Consider the following 15029-nt stretch of genomic DNA (forward strand, 5'->3'; position numbering starts at 1 on the left):
TAAATATACATGCACCCATGAAAACACTCTCAGACATGACCTTGTTTGCAAAATCATAAGATTTATTTGAAACATTTTAATCAATACAGTACTAGAGCTGCACGATTCTGGATAAATTAAGAATCACGATTTTATTGTTTTAAACAGAGATCACGATTCCAATTATTCTGTATAGACAACTAAACAAAACAACATGTAATAAAGGCCCTGTCCCATGGTGCCTTCACGTGCTATGGTAATTATGGTAAATACCAAAAGCTGACGTGGAAAATGCACATGAACACCCACTCATGTGGTATTTTCCACTGGGCAGCTCGTAGAATATTTTGATGCACGAGTTGCCGAGATGAGATAACCTTTGACCTTTTCAAAATGGCAGAGAGCAACGCAAGAGTAAACGTTTTTTGCTACTGTTAGCGGATAGTTTTTGTAGCCTATAAAATGTTGTGTCATTAACAATTGTAATATAATGCGTTAACACTCAGTGTCAGTTTTAATAATACCGTTATGGTTTGGTGTTACCTACCCAGAGCAGATGCTAGCTAGCAGTCAAGGAGCCTCCTAGTAATGAGCGATCAGGCAATTTACTCACGTCACGTGAATGTATTTTGTCTGTAGTGTACGCCAGCGACACCATGATTTACTGACTTAAGCAATCTAAAATTGTTTTAGCCAAATAACAGGTCTGGATCTGTGAGTCCAATTTTTTTTACCTACATTATGACAACAAAAGCACTTGAACACAACACACTGGTAAATACCAGTTCACAAGTGGAAAATATCATCTTTTCCATAGCACGTGAAGGCACCACCATTTCTCCCCCCTTAAAACTTCCACTTGGTTTTGAGTGCCCTCGAAAGTAAAGTCCCCTCAACGAGGGAAGTGGAGTTTCCCTATGAAATGGGACACCACTATATGCAAATAAGCACGGCAAACCTCACTACGTCACACGCAGCAAACCTCACTACGTAGCAAACCTCACTACGTCACGCGCAGCGTCGACGTGTCTACTACTACTACTACTATTTTCATTCAGAAAATGCCGGTTCCAGCGGTTGTGTGGGCTGTGTTCGTTTATCACAGTAGACGCTGCCACTTTAAGACCGAATGCAGATCTAATAATACACATTTTCTCCCAACTATTCCACAACTAACTCCCATTTAAGACATAAACTATGTTAAAGTGAATCTCCAAACCAGTCATTTAGCCATATTTTTGTCAGTATTTGATCGCACATGAAACCCAAAGTATAGTTTGCTTGTCTACTTGCAGTGCGTGGGACCTTGTACCATGGGAACAGGGTCAACGTCTCTTGCGCGGATCATTGTGCTTATAATAGCTCTTTTTACAATCAAACACCTCCCGCAATTTAGAATAAGCAGACACTGCATTTTACAACAATTACTGATTGTGCTCAGTGCTGTTTGGGTTTAACGTTAGGGAGAAGTGACAGCGCGCTGTAAAGAAAAAGATGAAGCACTAGACGAACGCGGCTAGTTTTTAATAGTTTTACCTCACATATTCTTTTTATAATCCTTGGAAGCCAAAATCGAAAATAAAATTAGATGAACTACCCAGATCAGATGTATATATGATGGGCAGACTCTCTCGAAGCACTCGGCAGATACCATGCTGATATCTGACAGATAGCTTCGTGAAATATTTTCTAACATTAGTGTTCAAAACTTAACAGTCCATTGGATGTGCATCAAACTAACATATTCCAACATATTTAGAAATTTTAACATGCTTATTTGTGAAAATATACTTAAAATTCAATTGTTCCTTTCCAGCGGTGTCCGCCATCTTGTTTAAAAAAAATTGACCGGCTTGCTGAGTCTGCAAGGTATCCTGGGTAATTTCATCTTCCACTTCGTTTTAAGCCTGCATTGAACCGCACTATGTTTTGAGGGTTGATTTTAAGGGGAGAATAGCACTCCCCCTTGCTCTTTAGAGTATTGGGACACCCTACCCCTACACGAGAACGCGCGAAAACAAGGGTTAGGGCAGAAATCTAGGGTAAGGGGAGGTATTGGGACAGGCCCAAAATGTTGCAATCTATTTGAAATGTTGAACCAATATAAATTAATATTTTAAAAGAATATCGGTTAGAATGAATGATTCATTGACTCACTCAATAAATATTTCACTTGTTTCATTACTGGATGAATCAGTATCTTCGATCAAATCTCTTGAATGAATGGTTCAATGACTCGCTCATAAAGATTTCACTTGTTTCATTACTGAATGATTCAATGACAAATATATTTGTAACAGTCACTTGTTGCCACCCGGTGGTGTAACGATGAAAATGATAAAATCATTATTAGCATCAGGGTACTTTCAAAAGGTGATCTGCTCTATTTTGATTGCTAGCGGAGACATCATTGTTTATATCTGAACTATAAACTTTTATCCCAGTACTTCTGTGATAATCAGAATTGTTATTACACAGACACAAGTGTACTGTCATACTGTCAGAAGAAGCTAATATTTTGATGTAAGCAACACACTGTGGTCTCTCTTCATTAACTACAATTGTCCTGGTGAATATGAGGGCTAGATATGTCATATTGTCACTATGTCTACACCGGACTCGACGGCCATGCCACAACAGCTTGGATGTGACACAGAACTGGACGTGACATAGCAAATGTTGCAAATCCATTTGTCCCTTGTGTCAGAGTGCTGGAGTACATCAGAAACAGAGCAGCATTTCAGTTAACTGTCTGGGATTTGTTGAGTCATGTGTAGAAAGCATCACTGATTACAATGGGGTTTATACCACTGTTTTAGATAAGATAGTAGTCTTAGCATAGGGATGCATTGACATCAAAATGTCATGAAATGTTTTGCCGACACTAAATAATTATTTATTTGAAAGCCAACTACTGATATATTGGCCAGCAAATAAAAATATTAATCTTTTAATCTTTATATTTGTATATACTTTTTGAGAGTCTGATTACAAAAAAACAAAAGTCTCACCATTAAAAGCCATGTCCCAAACACTTCAACATAAATCAAACATAATACAGTAGGGAACTAAGACCGGGGATGGAAGTAACACTTTTTGTTCGAGCATCAGTAACTTAGTGGTTGTTTGAGCTAGACCTCTCAGACTTAGATACACAGTAGCCACATTTGTCTACTACAAATAAACCTCACTTGGACGTGTACACAATCATAAATTATGTAAATTAAAGTAAAATACAAATAGTTCCATTGTTACAACCCATCTCTACTGGGGTGAGTTGTGACACAGGGTGGGAATAGATAACGATGGGAGGTAATTTCATTGTTTTCATATTACTGTTCATCAATTTCATATTAATGTTTGTTACAACTATCTAGAGAACTAGAGAAATGGGTACTGTAGGTTATGTATGTTTAATAATTTTAAGGAAAAATACAATCATTGCTTTGCAATTGATTGCTTTCTTTCCTGATAATCGTTTTTTTGGTCATGAAATCTACAATGTTGCTCACAGTCACATGCCACTTCTCCAGTGAGCTCAAAAAGGTGATGGGAGTAAATGACATATATTGATGACATCACCACAGCTCTTTTCTGACTTGTCAAACCAACAGTGTTACAACTCTCCCCTAAAGTAGCCTAGTTTGAACCAGTGTAAGTTTTAAAATTAATTTTACACTCATATGGCAAACTTTATTAAAAAACAAAATATATTTTCTTACAAATAAATAAAATAATGCCTAAATAACGAAAAAAAAAAAGTCATTGGACAACATTACTTATGAATAAAGAATTAAAATGCATGTGCCATGTATAAATAAAATTGAATAGCCTTCACATGGAAAAAAATGATTTTAATTAAACCATATTGTTGATGAAAATAATATGAGAAAAATAAAGTGCTAGTTATTATAAATAATGCATCAATGTTTTTGAAAAAGAAACATCCAAAAGATGAATAAGATATTTATACAACATAAACATAATATTACAACTTATATCTGCACAAAATGACACAACCGCACAAGTAAACTTGAACTAAACATACTAATCATAATGTATAACTCCTGTTGTGGAGGAGCTCTTCCCGTAACAACGCGCTGAAACAAGGCAACTAAACCCAAATAAATCACAATGTTTTATTACAATAGTGTCCTCATTATAAATGTTTTGTAATATGACAGTTCCGACCAGTTATTGATGTTGTTCATTGCTGTTTGAGATGCATGTGCTGAAGCTAAAGATAATAACTGGTAAACTGAAGTGTTTTATGACCGCATTACTTAACTTAACCAAACGCATCCTATATGAGATAAATCATATATATACACAAACAAATACAAACATAATATTAAAACTTACAATTGCACAAAACAAAAGGCTGTGAATGCACAAGCGAACTTGACTATGCTAGTCATGAAGGTGTAACTGTTGTGGATGTGCTCTTCCTGTAACCACACTCTAAAACATGGGAGCACAAAGAATTCACAACATTCTTTTAGTGTTCTTATTATAAATTTATAAGCCTATATGACAGACTTGCTGCACTTCATTGTATTTTCCGTTTCAAAGTGATTCCAATCATATTTCAAGCAATTCTCAAACCATTATGGCAAACAGTGCACATCTGAAGTATCTTAGCTGGAGGAAATAATTCATTATTTATCAGCTTTTAATATATTGGCCAAATTTTCCTATTGGGCTGATAACGATAACGTTACAAATTAACATATATCGGCCAATACTGATATGGTGGTCGATATATTGTGCATCCCTACAGTAGGCTATATAGAGAAATAAAAAATAAAATAAAAAATTTAAAAAGCTGTTTTAACCATAAAGTAAGAAAACAGTCTATTGCACTGTGCTTATGAAGCACCAAGTGGATCTTTAGAAACAGCTTGATTCAGAGCAAAAGCTGTTTTTAGGTCACTGAAAATATCCCTGCAATAAGCCTGAGAGGTCGATAACTTCAGAAAAGCAGGACAAAGCTTGTGAGAGCTTTGAGAGACCAAAATATACTTTGTAGGGCCATGAACATACACTTTCCAGACTGTTCTTTAAATAGTCTGTTTCCTCTACGTCCTTTTAGCTTTAATGATGTATAAAAGGTCAAAGGAAATGGGAGCAATCATTAGTGCAATTATAATCTCAGAAACACTACACTTGAAGAGCTAAATAAAGCTCAATTTAAAATCAGACAGATGTTCTCTTGTACACGGTGTACTAATGTGATAAATCGACGAGATGAAAGTTATCTCTAGTGTAAATAAAATGTTCTGTCTAACCCACCACAACTATGACAAGCAACAATACATTTTGTTGATTTCTACTGTGCAGGTTAGCTCCACCCACCATGAAATATCATTGGTCCAAAATCCACATAACTGTACATTCAATTTCTTCTTATTGGCTGAGACTGTCACATCACACATAATTTTCATGCTCAAAAGAAAATGTTTGTTGCTGGAAACCTGACAGATCAAGTCACCATGAAATGAAAATTCATTCATTTCTATTTTCTAAAAGCATGTTATTAATTTTATTACGAATGATTCACCCATGCATATTTTTGACCTTGTAATTGTTAATTAAAATGACCTAACTCGTTCTTTTAGTGAAACGACAGACTTCTCTCTGGTGATGTATACCAGACTTCTCCACTCATTTTGTCCACTTAAACCTTTGTTAACCACAAAGGTTTGCATGCAAGTTCGCATTCTAATCCATCTTATCAATATCTGATGAATAGAACCAAGTCTCTGCCCTAGATTTTTTTCTTTTCCGATAGTCCGTTTCACTCAGATATACTACACAATACAGAAGAAAAGACCTGCCGCTACTTCAGTTTCAATGTGATTTATTTTTTTATTTTTTTGCAATTTAGAAAAGTGATATACAAAGCTGTTAGTCAAGATATCTGTATACATAATACAATAATATGTGACCATTGAATATTCTCTGAACACATATAACCCCAAAAGAAGTGGGGAAAAAAAATGTAGCAATACTTTCTAAGACTTACCTTGCTCACCATGAAAGAGATGTTTGGTGACCCCATCAAACTAAAACAATATATAGAAAAGTTTCTCTTTTCTCTTATCAGAAGTCATTGTCATAATATCTTCTGAGTAATCAGCATTCCAGATTGGCACCCTTTGTTTCGCAACGATAAGATTTGAAAAGAGTTTTGGGACAGGATGAGAATCAGAATTTCGGCTGGGCTCCAAACAAAAAAAAGGAGGACATGCTAAACCCTCTCCACATAGCTAACTGGCATGGGCACAATGTGTTGTCAGATGTGCTGTGCCCTAAGCATGCTGGGGCACATTCCTGTCTTGAAGAGGAGCCATCAAACCTTTGTTCAACACAATCTCAGGGGAAGATTTGGTGACAGTTTTCAGCAGCTCGGGATCAATGATGCCTTTCTTTTTCTTTGTCTCACCTTCCTTCTCTCTCCCAATAAAAAGAAAAACACACACACACACACATATAGAAATACAGGATTACATCGCCTCGGACTTCATTTACTTTACTCTTCCATCAAAAAAATTCACAAACATCTCTCACTTGCGTTAAATGAAAAAGTTTACTCCATCAGTTAAAGCAGAACAACACCCAGATCAGATGAGGCACAAAAGGTCATATTTGAGAAAATTAGATGAAGAGCATTTGCAGGAAACAGCATGTATAGTGGATTTAGGGTTGTGCCGATAGATGATAATATTGTTTATCAATGATAGCCAGATCAAATATGGCATTTCCAATGAATGTTTTATAATTATTATAAGGCTGCTATTATTATTAAATACATATTAAAATTTATTTGCCCTGCAAATTTCATAGCGCATCACCGATGTGCTGGAAGGAAAATACAAGATTAAATAGATTAGCTTACTCTCCTCATTGAAAATGTTTTAAAAACATTTAGGTCTATTATCCAATGAACTATATAATTAAAACAATATAATAACGGTCTATAATAAGTCAGAACACTGCAATAATCCGTCGTCAAAGAAAAGCAGCTTTATTTCAAACATAAACTTTCAAAAACAACTTGTTTAACACAAAATACTTCTCTAATTTTTTTTCAGAAACGTATGGGCCACAAGAGAAATATTACGAAAATAAATGTATTTATAAGTTATATACCGTATCAGCATATGTTGAAGTAGATACCGTTAATGTAGCCTCAGATACCGAAAGCAGATACCGAAAGCACTTTCTGTAGTGAATAACTGACTAAGGTTTGAGACTTCTTCACCGGCGTAACTCTTGCGCAAAGTTTACACATTGCTTGTGTCATACCCACACTGATAAAAATGATTTTGTGGGAAAGTAAATACTACAGAAAAAAACAATGTAATTTACATGAAAAAGTTAGTTCAGGTAAGAGTAAAAAAAAAAAAAAAGTAAATTCTATATTAGTACTCAATTCAAGCGTGTAGAAATGAAAGCGTAAATATCAACGTTATAAAATTAAGTAAAATTACTCAACTTTTCTGATACTGGTGTTCCCATCATGCACTGGGCCTTGAATAATTAATGAGGTTGATTTTTCACTGTTTTCAAACTGTATTTACACTGTTTCATCATTGCTTTTGTTGTTAGGATTAGTAAAGTGCCATTTTGTGCCATTTGGAGTTCATTTTCTACTCAAAATGACACATTCAAACAAAAACGATCCATCAAATGTTACCGTCATTGTGTATTGTCTACCAAGTATTGAGGTATCTGCGTTCACATGACGATTAACATGTGGTATGTAGATATGCTGTCTTACACAATATCTATTGTATTAATTACTAAGGTGTTTTTAAGTAAAGCATACTTAATTCAATATTGTATTGTTTGAGTGAAATGTATTGCAAAGGAAACTTCAACTAAATAAATATTACTCAACCTTTACTAGCCAAGTTAAAATTACTTAATTTCTTTGTTACTTTCACTTTTAACTTAGTTAAGTAGAGTTTACTTAATTCCATATCTGAAATTTATTTAAAAAATATGCTTGTGAAATTTACTTAAAAAATATTTGTGCAAAAACTTGCCAAAGAAAAATTTCACTTATTGTTTTCTTCAGTGCACTGGCTCACCTTCATGGTTTAAAATAAATATTTTCAATATTGTAACATGACATTTTTCTTCATCACCAACTCCATCTTAGCTCGCAAAATTACGATTCACATTTCGCACGTCATTTCCTGTGATAATAAAAATAAGAAAATAAATAAATAAATGATTAGATAAACTAGCAAATTAATGAGAAAATATGCCCAAGTAAAAACATTATTTTAGTTTTATAGTAAATTTTGTCATTTGTTTAACTTTGCTTATTGGTCATTCAATGTCAACTCAAACAGAGTAGGGACGGGCACGAGTAGGCTACTCAAGTACTCGGTCGTGACAGCTGCAACGATCGATCATGAAAACGATTATCGAACTGACTTTAAAAAAATATATTTGTCTATTTTTCTGATTGGTTATTGCGGCTTTTTGGGTGGTACATGAGGTCTGATTGGTAAGCATTAGACAGAACGCCTTCCAGACCGGCGAAATAAAGTGAAATTGGATTTGAAAGACAGTGATGCCTGGAATCACTTTGATCATGTTAGTGCAAGATGTGCAGCGCCAATCTGTCATATACATAACATTACAATGAGAACACGACTGTAATAGATTAGAATGTTGTAAATTCTCTGTGCTTTAGTTGCCCGTGTATCAGCGAATCCACAACGGGAGTTACCCTTTCAAACTAGCACGGTCAAGTTCACACACACATTCTTTTGTGCAGATGTAAGTTATAAATTGTACTAGGTATTTATCTGATTAATCTAATATAGGATGCGTTTGGTTGAGGTCATTAACCCTCAAATCGCTGCAAGGTGGTGTTTATTCACAGTTTCAGCTCAAATGCAATGCCTAATATTATTGACTGGGTTTTTTGAGACGGTTTCTTTTTCAAAAACATTGATGCATCATAATCTAGCAGTGTTATTTTTCTAGTCATATGTTCATGTTTTCATATAAATATTTTCATATCATATTTTTATTTTTCAACATAAATTTTCGTAACAGTCTGAAAAAAAAAAGATTAGCATTATCTATGACGGACACACATTTAAATGTTAAATTGGACACATTTTCAGTGGACAAAACAAAAAACAAATGTACCTTTTATACTACCTTTTATTTTTATTTTATTTTTCAAATAATGTTAAAACTAAATTGTCATTTTGACCCCCTCGACAAAACAGTGGATAATTCATACGTTTATCTTTCTACAGAAAAAAAAAAAACAACAACACAAAAAATAAACATTTGAGCCGGGGAAATTTCCAAAATTTGGTTGATTTGACATGGAATGACCCTTATATATTTCCAATGAAATATCACCATGGGGAGAGACAAATTATAAAAAAAATATAAAACATGATAAAATATATCATAAAGTGATCTTCTAATGAAAAACAGACTTCTCTCTCAGGTGACGTATACAGGACTTCTCCAATCAATTAGTACACATAAACCTTTTTTAACCACTTCAACTTTTTGCAATTGACATTTACATTTAGCAGACGCTTTTGTCCAAAGCGACTTACAAATTGGGACTAAATTAAGAAAGTCATCGTGAAGAGGCAAAAAACAACGCAAGAAGTGCTCAAAATACGAAGTTCAGGCATTATTCAGAGTAGCATAAGCCCAATAAGCGAGAATTTACAGAAAAAAAAATATATATATATATAAAAAAAAAGAGGTTTTTTATGAGGTTAAGTGCTCAAGGAAGAGAAGAGTTTTCAGCTCTTTTTTGAATGTTGTCATGGATTCTGCATTCCGGATGCCGGTGGGGAGATCATTCCACCAGCATGGAACTGTGAATGAGAATGTTCTGGAAAGTGATTTTTTGGCTCTCTGTGATGGGACCACGAGACGTCGCTCGTTGACCGATCGAAGGCTTCTGACAGCAATTGACAGCAAGCTCCTATTCATATCTGCCTTCATCCAATCAATGGTAAACAGAACCAAGTCTCCACCCTACATTTCACTTAGCTGTGTCACAATGTACAGAAAGGCATATAGTTCATCATTACATCGTAATATACATCATATATATAATTCACCCGCAATATTGCTAATTGAACACAATTTTTCATATCAATCAACAGAAAAATCTACCGGGGTGACCAGGCTTCTCGAGACTCCCCTGCTTCGCAGTTAATGATATGCTAAAGCCCGCCAGCACCTACATGATTGGTTACAAGGTAGTTTATGACGTAAGAAACACTGGCGATTTCAAATCCTGTTTTTGAGACTGTCTTTAGTTCACTGCAGTTTTAAGGAGAAAAAACTCGCAATGGTGTTGACATATGATTTTGCAGATGGTTTGTCTTAAAAAAAACACATTGACATATAAACAACATAAAAAACTTAATTCTTTAAATGTGTGACTCAAGTCAGACTCGAGTCAAGTCATGTAACTCGAGTCCCCCACTTCTGGATTAAGACATGATTTATAAGAGCGTGATGTAGCCTGGCTAATGGTGTGTGTCAGCTACAAATTTACATATTTGCCCAGGCACACAACATCATATTAGCCAGCTACTAAATCAATCATAGCCACTATTAAAAAGTCCGCTGATAGGGGTTAGTGGAAATGAGCTCTTGAGCCTGGGGCTTGTACTAGCATGGTTACCTTTCTTCCATCAATCACTGATGCATCTGAGATGGCCATTGGTCATGGTTAGCTGTGGAGGACTCGAGTGAATTACATTGCTATTTACACTGAATGATGACACTTCCCACGCACAGAATGAGAATAACCATGTAGGTTACACAACACTGCGATATGCGACTAGTACCATCAAGTGACTTCTCGTCCTGGAGGCGAAATCACATTAAGTCTAAGTTCACTTCAAGAAATCGATCAATAAAAAGAGAACAAGAAAATAGAAACAGGGAGAAGAAGACCGAGAGAGAGAGAGAGAGAGAGAGAGAGAGAGAGAGAGAGAGAGAGAGGTCAGTACTTCGGCAAAGATGAAAATGAAGGGAACGCAATGTGATTGGCACATCATTTTGTTGAGTGTCAGTATACAAGATCTGAACACTCAGTAGCAGATTACATGTACCCTGCCAGAAACACCACAACTCCAAATGACAATCTTTGCATCTGTTTGCCTTTTTAGAACATAACACAGGTGAATTCATATCCTGATGCAAGCTGTACACTTTCAATAAATACATCAGTATTCCTGGCAAAAGCAATGAGAAACCTTTCATACACACTGCACACTTACATGTGCTCATACTCTCAAATTGCTACGTTGCTTGAATGGAGATTGCAAGTCAAACTATATCATTCACATATCAGCTAACAGTCGCTATTTTCTTCGCGATTGTTTTTACTTCCGCTGTCGATCAGGCAGTTAAAGGGATAGTTCACCCAAAAATGGAAAAAAGTCTGTCATCATTTACTCATTGTCATGTCATTTCAAACCTGTATGACTTAATTTCTTATCCAGAACACAAAAGGGCCTCATTGACACAAACAGTTGAAACATCCTTCAAACCATCTTCACTTGTCATCTTTCAACAATGATTAGCCTTTCTTTTTTCCCCAAAATCTTCTTATTTCTGACACTAAGCAGCAACATTTGACAAAACATTTCCAGAAACCATTAAAACAATAAAAAGAATCCCCAGAATCACAACAAACACACGTATCCACTTCCTCTAGAAAGAGGGATTATGTTACATCGATTAAAACTCATGAATCAGATCTATGCTGCTTCCTGTGTAATGACACCTACTGTGTACATTCATTGTATCACTGTACACAGATCTGAATGTAAGAATGTGTTTGGGGAGTAATTTAACCCTTGCTGTATGGATCAACACTAGGCCTGAATTGAAAAGCTATATACCTGAGGGACAAGAGTCTATGTTTGAGTAAAATAGTGAGTTCATGCATTTGAATGCAGACAACGCTGTCGTTTGCTAGCCTCAATTGATGTCACTTAATTTCCTCTAGCCTTTGTCTTCAGCACAGAATCATGAAACAGCACCGACATCCTTCAGAGTCTGTACAGTTTGCTACAGTATATGATGTTGTATCTACTCATTTTACATGCACACTTATAAATCAGATCAGTGCCAGCTCCTAAAAATAGCTTATGTAAAAGTTATTTCCTTCTCTCATATGGGAAACAATTTTGTCTTTATTAAGAGCGTAACTCAAAATGTATAAGAAGATAAATACTAGTTTAAGAAAAGCTAATTAAAACAATATTTCAGTGAATATACATTTTATCCAAGTCACCATCATCTGTATTTCCTTATAATAACAGCTTCAGCCCCTGCAAATATGCATTTAACTACACTTCCTTCCTGTTCTGTCTTTACCCAGACTTTCTCTCCCCAGATTAATTTATCTTCACTGATTTTCCTTTTTAAGAAATGTGTGCATTTCTGAGCAATTCTTGTGAAGAAATCATATACTGACATCTGACTGTTATGACAGATAATTATGAGTAAACACTGATAGTTGGCTATCAAAGGAAAGTAAATGTCATTTGAAATTGCAATAAAGTAGTATGTCAAAACAATCTCTGATTTGTTCTATAAACAGCCTGACTAAACCCACACAACTTGTCATTCCATGCAGGGAGTTTGTATAATAAAAAACCTCAGTGTTTAGTTGTATAATTTGCACAACATGCATTGAGTCTTTTACATTTAAACAATGAGTGAATTAGTGTGCAAAACTTTGCAGCAGTTCTAAAGCGATCTGTTTATGTCAAGTTCAAAATGCATACACACAAACATTTCCAGGACAACAGGACAAAGAAAATCATCCATCTCTTGCATAACTGAATGATGTCTTTCATGAGAGAGAGGGGATAGAGAGAAAGAGAGAGAGTGAATAGGGTTAGGAATGCTGACAACCACCAAAAGAAAGACGGACGTTCCCTGCCAAAATGTGAAGTCTCATTATCCATGTAATCATTAAATTATCTCCTTAACGACAACCGTGAATGTTTTCAGTCAAAAGTATCAGTTAAATGTAATGCCTTTGCATAATAAAAAACGTTCCTATTACACTATTGGACATCTGAAAATGATCAGAGTAAATACAACTATTGACCTAGGATGCAAATTACTCTTACCTGACATTATGTAAATACTACCACAAACTCACGAAATTATAAAGCGAGCACATGCAGGGTTGAGTTCAGTGTGACAGATCTGTCTTTGATATTTAAGTACTGTTGATCAATGCAAACCAAAACTAGACCAAACACAGAACAGAAACAGCATTTAAATGTGTCATTTAAAATTCCCCAAATCTATAAACTACAACAAAAAAAGCCAAAAATAAAAATCACATTGCATTCGGCAAAATGTAAGCACTGGTTTATTTAAGCCATCAGGAACACTTTTCTAGTAAATTTCACTGACTGCTAACACATGTTTAATAAACCCAATGCTCCTGCACAAACCACACTCATTACCCAGAATCCACTGCATACAGTGTGGCTGCAGACACAAATCAAGACCCCTTATAGTTGCCTCAAGGATACAGGCCTTTAACTGGTAAGCCTAAAGTTCAGTTTGAGAACATCTGCAGACCCGGATCTGTTACTGCACTAAAATGATTCATTTATTAGAACTGTTGATGGGACACACCTCTTCCTTTTTGACTGTTTGCAAATCAGTTGTGATCGTTGACCTTTCCAAAACCTGTGGTTTCAGTTTCAACGTTTCAAACTGTTTTTTTGTTTTTTTTGATACACCTGAACCTGCATTATGAACATTCAGAGTGGAGATGATTATATCGTCCTGCCCCTTTTCTTTCTCCCATCTGCCACTTTTTTCCCATCTCATCCTTAAATAGTTTCTGGCTTTATTTTAGCACTAAATTAAGTTTATGTCCATAATTTTGTTTTTACTGAAAGATATAAAGAAAGATGTGGCGACTGAAAGCAATGTTAATTTGCTGTGGACTTTTGGAATAAAAGTAAGAACAGGAGCTTAAGTGTAGGATGACTGTCCTAACGCATTTAAAACAACAATCAAAATTAAAACAATATGGTGTCACAACAACAACAAAACATAACATATTATAAGAGATATTCTTACTATCTTCATAGTGTTGCAAATAATGTTTATGCATTACAAATCTATGGAAAATTCTATTCTCAAAACACAATCTGAGCATTTCTGACGGTCCCTAAAAATGACTGGACACTGCCACTGATGGCTAATATTGTAGTAAATATGGTTCTAATGCTTAATAGAGTACATTCTGAGCCATCGTCTTTGCAGTGACATTAACAACTCTGTACTTCATATTAGTTAATTAAAACAGCATGAAGTTATGTTAAGGCCGGGAGTGGGGTTGGGGGGGATTGGGGTCAAAACTTCACTTTAGATTTATTAACCATCATATAATTGTTTTGACAGGTGATAAACAATGTAGAAGAGCAGGTTCTACTCAACCTTAACAAAGGGCCAGCAATCACAACTTAAAAACAAAACCTTGTTTTCTTTGAAAACTATAGTATATGGTAACAACATATTGTTTATTTTTACAATAAAGCAGATTTGCAATCTATTACTGAATCACTTTGACTTTACTGACAATTCTGACACTATCAGTATGGTCAAAATAATGCAGTCTCTGAGGTAAAGCTGTGTAAACAAATTCAAGCTCCTCTAACACAGACAACACCTGCCAGTCTAAAAAACTGTGAAATGTGATTTTATAGTTTTGTGAATTACTAAACAACAACATTTGTTGGGAGGGCTAAAATCTTGGAATCACAGAACTATTTCCCTAGGAGCAAATAAAAACATTCTTGTCATATCATGCAGAGTCTGTAAGACAGCACAATTCACTCATTGTCCTGTAACACTGACAGCCTTTTGTCTGAAAGTCTTTTTTAACTGCTGAAGGCATGTATCCCTCTGCTTTATTAGAGTCATTACTAAATCTATAGACCTATAAGATTCTGGAACTAACTTGCAGTTAAAAAGGACATGACAAGAAAGAG

The 15029-nt window shown here is 35.2% G+C and overlaps 1 protein-coding gene across 1 annotated transcript in view; it reads right to left on the reverse strand.

Moving 5' to 3' along the window:
• tox3 (TOX high mobility group box family member 3) overlaps window positions 1-15029 on the reverse strand; it is a 53919-nt gene that overhangs the window by 37193 nt on the left and 1697 nt on the right. The gene's annotated exons all lie outside the window — the stretch shown is intronic.

The sequence above is a fragment of the Leuciscus leuciscus genome, assembly GCF_965113295.1.
Source record: "Leuciscus leuciscus genome assembly, chromosome: 2".
Classification (NCBI taxonomy): domain Eukaryota; kingdom Metazoa; phylum Chordata; class Actinopteri; order Cypriniformes; family Leuciscidae; genus Leuciscus; species Leuciscus leuciscus.